Source organism: Muntiacus reevesi, chromosome 3 (genome assembly GCF_963930625.1).
Source record: "Muntiacus reevesi chromosome 3, mMunRee1.1, whole genome shotgun sequence".
Taxonomy (NCBI): Eukaryota; Metazoa; Chordata; class Mammalia; order Artiodactyla; family Cervidae; genus Muntiacus; species Muntiacus reevesi.
This window is the reverse complement of record NC_089251.1, coordinates 197,759,659-197,772,473: the sequence shown is the minus strand read 5'-3', so window position 1 is coordinate 197,772,473 and position 12,815 is coordinate 197,759,659.

Sequence of the window (12,815 nt, the reverse complement as noted above, 5' to 3'; positions counted from 1 at the left end):
ATTAATTTTGTTTTTTTTCAAAATATTTTATGAAAAGAAAGGTGCAGTTCCCCTCCTGGTGTGAGGCTGTGTAAGAAGAAACAGCACATATAAACAAACAAAACATAACGAGATCTAATTAGGAGACAGTAAGGAACTTGCTGCCCAGGAGACCACGGGGTGATGCCAACTGGAACTCTAAGAAATCCTGGGGAAGAATTTAGATTTGTTCCAGGCCTGGAATTGGTTCACTTGATTTTATTTAGATCTCAGTGCACAAATCAGAATGATTTCTGCCTTTCCAGAGATATAAATTAATGATGGTTTTCTGCATATTACATTTGTTTGTACCTATTTGCCTGATCCTACAAGAGATTGGCTACAAGCCAAAATAGGTTTTAGCTTGGGAGAGATGCATGGATGGCATTTACGCATTTTGGTGTTCATGTAAAATGCTGTTGGCAGGGAAAGCTTGTTGAAAATAAAAGTGCCAACTTAAGCATTCTCTATCAACATGCTGATTATCGGTGAACATTTTTAGTCATTCATCCAGAATATGTATCTCTGTTTGCTCTGCTCATAGTGTATCAGCTCAAATAAACCTTAAAATAGAAAGTTTTTATATAAAAATGAGACTCAAATTATGTTGCTTCTTGATAATAAAGTAGCTAGTATTTATAGTGCACCTGCTACCTTCTAGAGGCAACACTGATTGTTCTAATGGCATCTAAGTACTGGTCATCTTCTCTCAGACACAAGAATCTGGGGGTGAGCAGTGCTTTAGGCTTTGAGGCAGTTCAGTTCAGTTCAGCCACTCAGTCGTGTGGAACTCTGCAATCCCATGGACTGCAGCATGCCAAGCTTCCCTGTCCATCGCCAACTCCCGGACCTAGCTCAAATTCATGTCCATCGAGTTGGTGATGCAATCCGACTATCTCATTCTCTGTCGTCCCCATCTCCTCCTGCCTTCAATCTTTCCCAGCATCAGAGGCTTTTCAAATGAGTCAGATCTTCACATAGGGAAGCCAAAGTACTGGACTTTCAGCTTCATCATGAGTCCTTCCAAAGAATATTCAGGACTGATTGCCTTTAGAATTGACTGATTTGATCTCCTTGCAGTCCAAGTGACTCTCAAGAGTCTCCAACACCACAGTTCAAAGGCATCAATTCTTTGGTGCTCAGCTCTCTTTATAGTCCAACTCTCACATCCATACATGACTACTGGAAAAACCATGGCCTTGACTAGACAGACCTTTGTTGACAAAGTAATGTCTCTGCTTGTTAATATGTTGTCTAGGTTGGTCATAGCTTTTCCTCCAAGGAGCAAGTGTCTTTTAATTTCATGGCTACAGTCACCATCTGCAGTGATTTTGAACCCAAGAAAATAAAGTTTCTCACTGTTTCGATCGTTTCCCCATCTATTTGCCATGAAGTGATGGGACTGGATGTCACGATCTTGATTTTTGAATGTTGAGTTTTAAGCCAACTTTTTCACTCTCCTCTTTCACTTTCATCAAGACGCTCTTTAATCCATCTTTGCTATCTTCTATAAGGGTAGTGTCAATTGCACATCTGAGATTATGGATCTTTTTCCTGGCAATCTTGATTCAAGTTTGTGCTTCATCCAGCCCAACATTTCTCATGATGTACTCTCCATATAAGTTAAATAAGTAGGGTGACAATATACAGCCTTGACATACTCTTTTCCCAATTTGGAATGAGTCTGTTGTTCTATGTCCAGTTCTAGCTGTTGCTTCTTGACCTGCATACAGATTTCTCAAGAGGCAGATAAGGTGGTCTGGTATTCCCAACTGTTTAAGAATTTCCCACAGTTTATCATGATCCACACAGTCAAAAGCTTTGGCATAGTCAATAAAGCAGAAATAGATATTTCTTGGGAACTATCTTGCTTTTTCTATGATACAATGGATGTCGGCAATTTGATCTCTGGTTCTTCTGCCTTTTCTAAATCCAGCTTGAGCATCTGGAAGCTCATGGTTCACATACAATTGAAGCCTGACTTGGAAATTTTTGAACATTAATTTGTAGCGTGTGAGATGAGTGCAATTGTGTGGTAGTTTGAGCATTCTTTGTCATTGCCTTTCTTTGGGACTGGAATGAAAACTGATCTTTTCCAGTCCTGTGGCCACTGCTGAGATTTCCAAATTTGCTGGCTTATTGAGTGTAGCACTTTCACAGCATCATCTTTTAGGATTTTAGGATTTGAGATAGTTCAACTGGAATTCCATCACCTCCACCAGCTTTGTTCAAAATGATGTTTTCTAAGGCCCACTTGACTTCGCATTTCAGGATATCTGGCTCTAAGTGAGTGATCACACCATCATGGTTATTTGGGTCATGAAGATCTTTTTGTATAGTTCTGTGTATTCTTGCACCTCTTCTTAATATCTTCTGCTTCTGTTAGGTCCATATTATTTCTGTCCTTTATTGTGCACATATTTACCTGAAATGTTCCCTTGGTATCTCTAATTTTCTTGAAGAGATCTCTAGTCTTTCCATTCTCTTATCTTCCTCTATTCTTTGCATTGATCACTGAGGAAGGCTTTCTTATCTCTCCCTGCTATCTTTGGAACTCTGCATTCAAATGGGCATATCTTTCCTTTTCCCCGTTGCCTTTTTCTTCCTTTCTTTTCTCAACTATTTGTAAGGCCTCCTCAGACAACCATTTTGCCTTTTTTCATTTCTTTTTCTAGGGATGGTTTTGATCACTGCCTCCTGTACAATGTCATGAACCTCTATCCATAGTTCTTCAGGCACTCTGTCTATCAGATCTAATCCCTTGAATGTATTTGTCACATCCACTGTACAATTGTAAAGGATTTGATTTAGGTCATAACTGAATGGTGTAGTGGTTTTCCCTACTTTCTTCAATATAAATTTGGATTTTGCAATAAAGAGTTCATGATCTGAGCTACAGTCAGCTCCATCTTGTTTTTGCTGACTGTATAGAGCTCTTCCACCTTTGGGTGTAAAGAATATAATCAATCTGATTTCGGTGTTGACCATCTGGTGATGCCCATGTGTAGAGTCTTCTCTCATGTTCTTGGAAGAGAGTTTTGCTATGACCAGTGAATTATTTTGGCAAAACTCTGTCAGCCTTTGCCCTGCTCATTTTGTACTCTAAGGCCAAATTTGTCTGTTACTCCAGGTATCTCTTAATTTCCTACTTTTGCATTCCAGTCCCCTATGATGAAGAAGACATCTTTCTTGGGTGTTGATTTTAGATGGTCTTGTAGGTCTTCATAGAACCATTCAACTTCAGATTCTTCAGCATTTTTGGTTGGGGCATAGAGTTGAATTATTGTGATAATGAATAATTTGCCTTGGCAATGAACAGAGATCATTCTATCATTTTTTAATTTGCACCCAAGTACTGCATTTCAGACTCTTTTGTTGACTATGATGGCTACTCCATTTCTTCAAATGGATTCTTGCCCACAGTAATAGATATAACTGCAATCTGAGTTAAATTTGCTCATTCCAGTCCATTTTAGTTCACTGATTGCTAAAATGTAGATGTTCACCCTTGCCATCTCCTGTTTGACCACTTCCAATTTACCTTGATTTGTGGACCTAACATTCCAGGTTCCAATGCAATATTGTTCTTTATAGCATCAAACTTGACTCCATCACCAGTCACATTGATAAGTGGGTGTTGTTTTTGCTTTAGCTCTGTCTCTTCATTCTTTCTGGAGTTATTTCTCCACTCTTCTCCAGTAGCATATTGGGTACCTACTGGCCTGGGGAGTTCATTGTTCAGTGTCCTATCTTTTTGCCTTTTCATACTGTTCATGGGGTTCCTAAGCCAAGAATACTGAAGTGGATTGCCATTCCATTCTCCAGTGGACCACGTTTTGTCAGAACTCTCCACCATGACCCATCTGTCTTGGTGGCCCTACAGAGCATGTCTTGTAATTTCATAGAGTTGGACAAAGCTACAGTCCATGTGATCAGTTTAATTAGTTTTCTGTGATTGTGGTTTTTGTTCTGTCTGCCCTCTAAAGGATAAGAGATTATGGAAGCTTCCTGATGGGAGTGACTGACTAAGGGGGAAACTGGGTCTTGTTCTGATGGGCAGGGCCATGCTCAGTAAATCTTTAATCCTATTTTCTGTTGGTAGGCGGGGCTGTTTTACCCCCCTGTCATCTGGCCTGAGACCAAACTATGGTGGAGGCAATGAAGACAATGACCACCTCCTTCCAAAGGCCCCGTGCAGGCACCGGCACACTCGGTCACCCTGCCTCTGCAGCAGGAGACTCCTGGACGCTCACAGGCAAGTCTGGGCCAGTCTCTGTGGGGTCACTGCTCCTTTCTCCTGGGTCCTGGTGCACACAAGGTTCTATTTGTGCCTCCAAGAGTCTGTTTCCTCAGGACTGTGTAAGTTCTGTAAGTCCTGTGTAAGTCCTATGTGAGGCAGACCAAGACATTGTTTGATAGCTTTGCTGATTAGAAAGAATATAGTCATTCCACACTGTACGTCTCCCTAAAATTTCCACCCATGGGTTTTTGCCCTGGAAAAAAAACAAGGAGTCTGTTCTCCATAAGCTTTTTTTTTTTTTTTTTTTAAGTTTTGTTATTTCTCTATATCCCAATTTTTAAAATAGTTTTAGTCTTCAAAATAAATAAATATTATGGTTCTAATCGGATTCTTCTAAAGTCACTAAGATGAGAAACATCAAAGCAAGAGACTGTATCTGAAACAAAAGCTCAGAGGTGAAGAATCACAGGCTCCATACACATCTCCAGATTTCCTTTGTAGCATGTTGATACAAAAGATTGACCTTTAATTTAACATGTTATATTTTATACTCTTTCTTATTTTAAAACATCCTGTTCTCTTAACCTTTGAGTAGGATATATTTTATAGAAGAATTTGAAAATATTCATGAGAAACAGTGGGGGGAAAATGCTTAATTAATAAAGAATATATAGTTATTTCAGGTTTCCCAGGTGGCTCAGTGGTAAAGAATCCACCTGCAAAGCAGGAGATGTGGGTTCAATCCCTGGGTCAGGAAGATCCTTTGAAGGAGGAAATGGCAACCCACTCCTATTGTCTTGCCTGAGAAATCCCATGGACAGAGCAGCCTAATGGACTATAGTAGCTTTGAGTTCCAACTCTATTTACTTTATCTTTTGTTTTATAAAACTCGGTCACATGAGACATATTTCCAAAACTCTTTTGAAAGGATGTGTGTCTTTTACTGGGATACATTTTCTGTACTCCCATGCATTTTCCCTTTATTGGATTTTACTTACTAGACTTTCAAGGCTCAAGTAGAACAATGTGTAGTTTGGGATGGGAAAAGACAATATTGAAGAGTTTGGTAAATAATTTTGATTATCTTATCCTCCTGACTCACAATATGGATTTATAATCTTTCAACATATTTTATTCTTTTTTTCTCTCCTGTCTCTTGATCTCTTTTCATTTACATATCAAATAGTTCAATTAATTAAGTCATCTTCTTTCATGAATCATTGTATTCATTTGTTTAAAAAGTTGTTCTCTTAAGGGAACTTTAAAAGCTCTTAAAACTTTAGTAAATGTTCGAGTGAAAAGTTGTTTAGGACTCTATTTGTTTCTGTTGTGTTAAATCTGACTCAAATCCATTCTTTTCAAAATAGGTTGTGATTATGTTTTCTATTTGTAGGAAAATAAATGATACAGTAAAATTCTCATAATTTGGATGATGACTTATTTTCACTTTAGTAAGCTTCTCCCCAAAGATCAATCATTCTGAGATAAAAGGGACAATGGCTGACTGAGGAGAAAGAGAATAAATAAAATAAATGAGTAAATTATATAACATAGCAGATTATGTAAGTGCTAAGAAGAAAAATGTCAAAACTTTCAGAAGAATAGGGAGTTCTGGAGGTGAGGTAGTTTATAAACTTATAAATAGTGGTTACAAAAAGTATCTTTAAGAAAGTGACATTTCAGCAAAGGTTGGAAATTAGGGAGCTAGTTTTGTGGATATCTGGATAAGAACATTCTAGACAGAGGAAAGCATAGCTACAAAGGCCCTGATGTGTTAGCAAGCTTGTCCCACCCCCCGTAGGAACAGCACGGCTGAAGAGGAGTAGGCCAGAGGCAGAGTAGGAGGAGAGGTGCTCACAGATATTCCAGGATGCTATACACTGCAGTACCTGGGAGGCTATCGGTTTACCTGTGAGTGGCATGTGCACCCATTTCTGCATTTGGAACAGAAGTGTGACAGCATATAACTTCCGTTTGAAAAGACTGGCTACTGTGCTAAAGCAAACAAGAATAGGAAAACTGATTCCAAGGGAGAAAATAAAATTTCCTAAAATTATTAAATGAAAAAAAAAAATTATTGGATGAGTTTATTCATATACATGACATTTTATAAAATAAAGCTCAACATGCAATTGCTAAACTTTTGTATGTCAAGCTAAACAATGATGAAATTATAATTATCAACTAACATCTTTTTGTAAAAGAAAGGACATTTTAGTGCTTCTTCTCAAATACAAAGAAAGACATAATCTCAGGCTAAAGGATAGTTCTTAATCTAATACATTTAGTTTTATGAAGCTTCCCTGGTCACTCAGTACTAAAGAATCTGACTGCCAATGCAGCAGAAGCAGGTTCAGTTCCTGGGTCAGGAAGTTCCTGAAGAAGGAAATAACAACCCATTCCAGTAGTCTTGTGTGGGAAATCCCATGGAGAGAGGAGCTTGGAGGGCTACATTTCATGGGGTAGCAAAGAGTCCTACGATTTGGTGACTAAACAGCAATGACTCATATTGATAAGAAATACATAAACATTTCTCTAAGATTTTTTTTTGAAAACTGCAAAGTATGTTCATTTTAATATAAATACAGTAGGATGTGTCCACTGCACAGAATGTGGTCCCCTGGAGAAGGGAATGGCAAACCACTTCAGTATTCTTGCCTTGAGAACCCCATGAAAAGTATGAAAAGGCAAAAAGATGGGACACTGAAAGATGAACTGCCCAGGTCAGTACGTGCCCAATATGCTAATGGAGATCAGTGGAGAAATAACTCCAGAAAGAATGGATGGAGCCAAAGGAAAAACAACACCCAGTTGTGGATGTGACTGGTGATAGAAGCAAGGTCTGATGCTGTAAAGAGCAATATTGCAAAGGAACCTGGAATGTTAGGTCCATGAATCAAGGCAAATTGGAAGTGGTCAAACAGGAGATGACAAGAGTGAACATCGACATTCCAGGAATCAGTGAGCTAAAATGGACTGGAATGGGTGAATTTAACTCAGAAAACCATTATATCTACTATTGTGGACAGGAATCCCTTGGAAGAAATGGAGTAGCCATCACTGTCAATAAAAGAGTATGAAATGCAGTACTTGGATGCAATCTCAAAAATGACAGAATTATCTCTTCATTTCCAAGGCAAACCATTCAATATCACGGTAATCCAAGTCTATGCCCTGGCTAGTAATACTGAGGAAGCTGAAGTTGAACAGTTCTTTGAAGACCTACAACAATGTCTAGAACTAAAACCCAAAAAAGATATCCTTTTCATTAAAGGGAAGTGTAATGAAAAAGTAGGAAGTCAAGAAACACCTGGAGTAACAGGCAAATTTGGCCTTGGAGTACGGAATGAAGCAGAGCAAAAGCTAATAGAGTTTTGCTAAGAGAACGCACTGGTCATAGCAAACACCTTCTTCCAACAACACAAAAGAAGACTCTACACATGGACATCACCAGATGGTCGACACCAAAATCAGATTGGTTATATTCTTTGCACCCAAAGTTGGAGAATCTCTATACAGTCAGCAAAACAAGACTGGGAGTTGACTGTGGCTCAGATCATGAACTCCTTATTGCCAAATTCAGACTGAAATTGAAGAAACTGGAGAAAACCACTAGACCATTCAGGTATGACCTAAATCAAATCCCTTATGACTATACAGTGGAAGTGAAAAATAGATTTAAGGGACTAGATCTGATAGACAGAATGCCTTATGAACTATGGGTGAAGGTTCATAACATTGTACGGGAGAGAGGAATCAAGACCATCAACAAGAAAAAGAAATGCAAAAAAACAAAATGGCTGTCTGAAGAGTTCTTACAAATAGCTGTGAAAGGAAGGGAAGTGAAAAGCAAAGGAGAAAAGGAAATATGTACCCATTTGAATGCAGAGTCCCAAAGAACAGGAAGGAGAGAAAAGAAAGCCTTCCTCAGCAATCAATGCAAAGAAATAGAGGAAAACAATAGAATGAGAAAGATTAGAGATACCAAGGGAACATTTTGTGCAAAGATGGGCTCAATAAAGGACAGAAATGGTAGGGATATAACAGAAGCAGACGACATTAAGAAGAGGTGGCAAGAATAAACAGAAGAACTGTACAAAAAAGATCTTCACAACCCAGATAATCACGATGGTGTGATCACTCACCTAGAGCCAGACATCCTGGAATGTGAAGTCAAGTGGGCCTTAGGAAGCATCACTATGAACAAAGCTAGTGGAGGTGAGAAAATTCCAGTTGAACTATTTCAAATCCTGAAAGATGATGCTGTGAAAGTGCTGTACTCAGTATGCCAGCAAATTTGGAAAACTCGGCAGTGGCCACAGGTCTGGAAAAGGTTAGTTTTCATTCCAATCCCAAAGAAAGGCAATGCCAAAGAATGTTCAAACTACCGCACAACTGCACTCATTTCACATGCTAGTAAAGTAATGCTCAAAATTCTCCAACCCAGCCTTCAACAATACGTGAACCGTGAACTTCCAGATGTTCAAGCTGTTTTTAGAAAAGTCAGAAAAACCAGAGATCAAATTGCCAACATCTGATGGTTCATCAAAAAAGCAAGAGAGTTCCAGAAAAACATCTATTTCTGCTTTATTGACTATGCCAAAGCCTTTACGTGGATCACAATAAACTGTGGAAAATTCTGAAAGAGATGGAAATATCAGAACACCTCATCTGCCTTTTAGGAAATCTGTATGCAGGTCACGAAGCAACAGTTAGAACTGGACATGGACCAACAGTTTGGTTCCAAATAAGAAAAGGAGCACATCAAGGCTGTATATTGCCACCTTGCTTATTTAACTTATATGCAGAGTACATCACTTGAAACGCTGGGCTGGCAGAAGCACAAGCTGGAATCAAGATTGCCAAGAGAAATAGCAATAGCCTCAGATATGTGGATTACACCACTCTTATGGTAGAAAGTGAAGAAGAACTAAAGAGCCTCTTGATGAAAGTGAAAGAAGAGAGTGAAAAAGTTTGCTTAAAGCTAAGATCATGGCATCCGGCCCCATCACTTCATGGGAAATAGATGGGGAAATAGTAGAAACAGTGGCTTACTTTATTTTTCTGGGCTCCAAAATCACTGCAGATGGTGATTGCAGCCATGAAATTAAAAAACGCTTATTCCTTGGAAGGAAAGTGATGACCAAGCTAGACAGCATACTGAAAAGCAGAGACATTACTTTGCCAACAAAAGTCCATCTAGTCAAGGCTATGGTTTTTCCAGTGGTCATGTATGGATGTGAGAGCTGGACTATAATGAAAGCTGAGCACTGAAGAATTGATGTTTTTGAACTGTGGTGTTGGAGAAGACTGTTGAGAGTCCCTTGAACTGCAAGGAGATCCATCCAGTTCATCCTAAAGGAGATCAGTCCTGGGTGTTCATTGGAAGGGCTGATGCTGAAGCTGAAACTCCAATACTTTGGCCTCCTCATGCCAAGAGCTGACTCATTTGAAAAGACCCTGATGCTGGGAGGGATTGGGGGCAGGAGAAGGATATGACAGAGGATGAGATGGCTGGATGGCATCACTGACTCAATAGACATGGGTTTGAGTAAACTCTGGGAGTTGGTGATGGACAGGGAGGCCTGGTGTGCTGTGGTTCATGGGGTTGCAAAGAGTCAGACACGACTGAGCGACTGAACTGAACCGCACTGAACAGTAAGATGTACATCCAAAGAATTAAAAAAAAAAAAACCACATTATTTTGTATTAGAATACAGCTGATTAACAACACTTTGGTATTTTCAAGTGGACAGCAGAGGTACTCAGCCAACAGTGTACATGTATCCAAACGCCCCTCTCATGCAGGCTGCCACATAACATCAAGCAGAGTTCCTGTTCCCAAGGTGTGGGCGTCTGTGTGTATGTCGATCATAGAATCAACAGGATGTCTAATGCCTTGGATGTGAAGCTGGAGGAAAATGAGGCGGTGTGTGGACTAAGCAAAACGGAAAAGCAAAAGGGTGGGCGCTCCTTGGCCTCAGCTACTCTCTTCTGTGTGTGCGCTCTTGTCTCTGACTGCGTGTGGCCTGCGGGCTATAGTCCTCCGGGCTCGTCTGCCCATGGAGTTTCCAGGCAAGAATGCTGCAATCAGCTGCCATTTGCTACTCTCTTCCGATGCATGTGTAAGTCTCAATCTTTTGTTAACTGAGGGGCTGTAGTTTAAAACCTAACACAAACATAATAAGCCCAGGATATCAAAATTAAAGTGGATGTAGACATTTCTTGTGCCCCTTTATTTTACTGATATGGAAACAAAAGCTCAGGGAAACAAGCATCATTCCTTTGAGACTTTATTCTCCTTTCACCCAATTTTTTTTTTAAATGTCAACTGGTATTAAGTGGGACATACACAGTGACATACACAACTCCTAAGCGTCAGCTAGGTGATGTCCACATGTGCACACTCATATAACCAACATCTAGATCAAGAATTTCAACAGCATCTCAGAAATTCCCTCATCCTGCATCCAAGTGACTGTTTCCCCTCTGAAATAAGAACCACTCTTTCTAGTGTCCTAAAAGCATCAATTTTGCCTCTTTTTGAACTTAAAAATATAGTCACTTGATATATCTTTTCACTCAGCATTATTTGCTTGAGATTCATATGTGTTATAAAATGTGATTGTAGTCTACTTATTTTCATTGTAAAAGGTTGCTCCATAAGTACACAGAGTATTAATTCAGTTTACTCTTAACAGACGCTTGACTGTCCTCCTTTTTGTTTGTTTTTTTTTGGGGGGGGGGGGCTACTATGATTAGTGTTGCTATAAATGTTTTTGTACATGTTTCATGTACTATTTTATTTCTTACCTGGAGTTATATGACATTATCAATTATAGTTTCATCTCTCTTCCAATAGCACAGTGGCTTTGTAAATACATTTTTATTTGACAATTGATTTTAGCATGTGATATCCAGGACAATACAGCTACATTTTATGAAAACAAAGCTTTGTTTCCTTCTCAAAGATGTGATTTCGCCAACTCTCTTATTTTCACAGATCTTCTAAAAGCAAGCAGAATGCTGATCTTATTTTCTTAATTTTGTTTTGGTATATATTTACTTTACAATGTTGTGTTAGTTTCAGGTGTATAGCCAAGTGATTCAGCTATGCATATACACACATCCACTCTTTTTAGCATTCTTTTCCCATGTAGCTTATTACAGTTTGTTGGTAGAGTTCACTATGCTATATGATAGGTGCTTGCCGGTTCTCTGTTTTCTGTGCAGTCGTGTGTATACGCCAGTCCCAGTTTCCCAGTTTATCCCTCCGCTCCCTAGCCTCCTGGGAAGCATAAGTTTGTGTTCTACATCTGTGACTTTATTCAGTTTTGTAAATAAGTTCATTTGTGCTATTTTTTTGGATTCTACATTTTAGCAATATCTGTGATATTTCTCTTTCTCTGACTTTCACTCAGTATGAAAATCCCTAGATCCATCCATCCTGCTACAAATGGCATTATTTTCTTCTTTTTATGGCTGAGTGATATTCTTATATAAAGATAATTTGCACCGGAAGAGTTCTCAGAAAGATATGAATCCCATATTGTGTGATTCAGTACTCAGGCTTGGCTGTAAATTAAAGAACATGGAAGAGTGAATATTATTATTCCAAAGGGAGAAGTTGGTTGGGAAGAAAAGGAATAGTATGATAATAAAAATTAAATGCTAATAATAACACAGGCTATAATTTGTTGAGGTAGACTGTGTCATGTAGGGATTAATAGAATGGGATCTGGGCCCAAACTGCTTGCTTAGAATATCAATTTCACCACTTTCTTATGATATTAACTTATTCTGCCTCAATGTTTATCATCTTTCCAATATGAGAAATAACTGCACCTATTTAAGAAGGTGTTGATTGGAGACATTACTTTGCCAACGGTGGTCTGTCTAGTCAAGGCTATGGTTTTTCCAGTGGTCATGTATGGATGTGAGAGTTGGACTGTGAGGAAAGCTGAGCACCAAAGAATTGATGCTTTTGAACTGTGGTGTTGGAGAAGACTCTTGAGAGTCCCTTGGACTGGAAGGAGATCCAACCAGTCCATCCTAAAGGGGATCAGTCCTGGGTGTTCATTGGAAGGACTGACGCTGAAGCTGAAACTCCAATACTTTGGCCACCTCATGCAAAGAGTTGACTCATTGGAAAAGACCCTGATGCTGGGAGGGATTGGGGGCAGGAGGAGAAGGGGACGACAGAGGATGAGATGGCTGGATGGCATCACTGACTCGATGGGCATGAGTTTGCGTGGACTCCGAGAGTTGGTGATGGACAGGGAGGCCTGGCGTGCTGCGGTTCATGGGGTCACAAAGAGTTGGGCATGACTGAGTGATTGAACTGAACTGAACTGAACTGATTGAATGAGGTAACATGCATAAAGAACTGAGAATTCTAAATATAGTATAAACATATATCTTACTATATTTTAGAATTCTCAGTTCTCTTCAGTGCAGAAGACCTGGATTCGACCCCTGAGTCAGGAAGATCCCCTGGAGAAGGGAATGGTTACCTATTCCAGTATTCTTTCCTGGAGAATTCCACAGACAGAGGAGC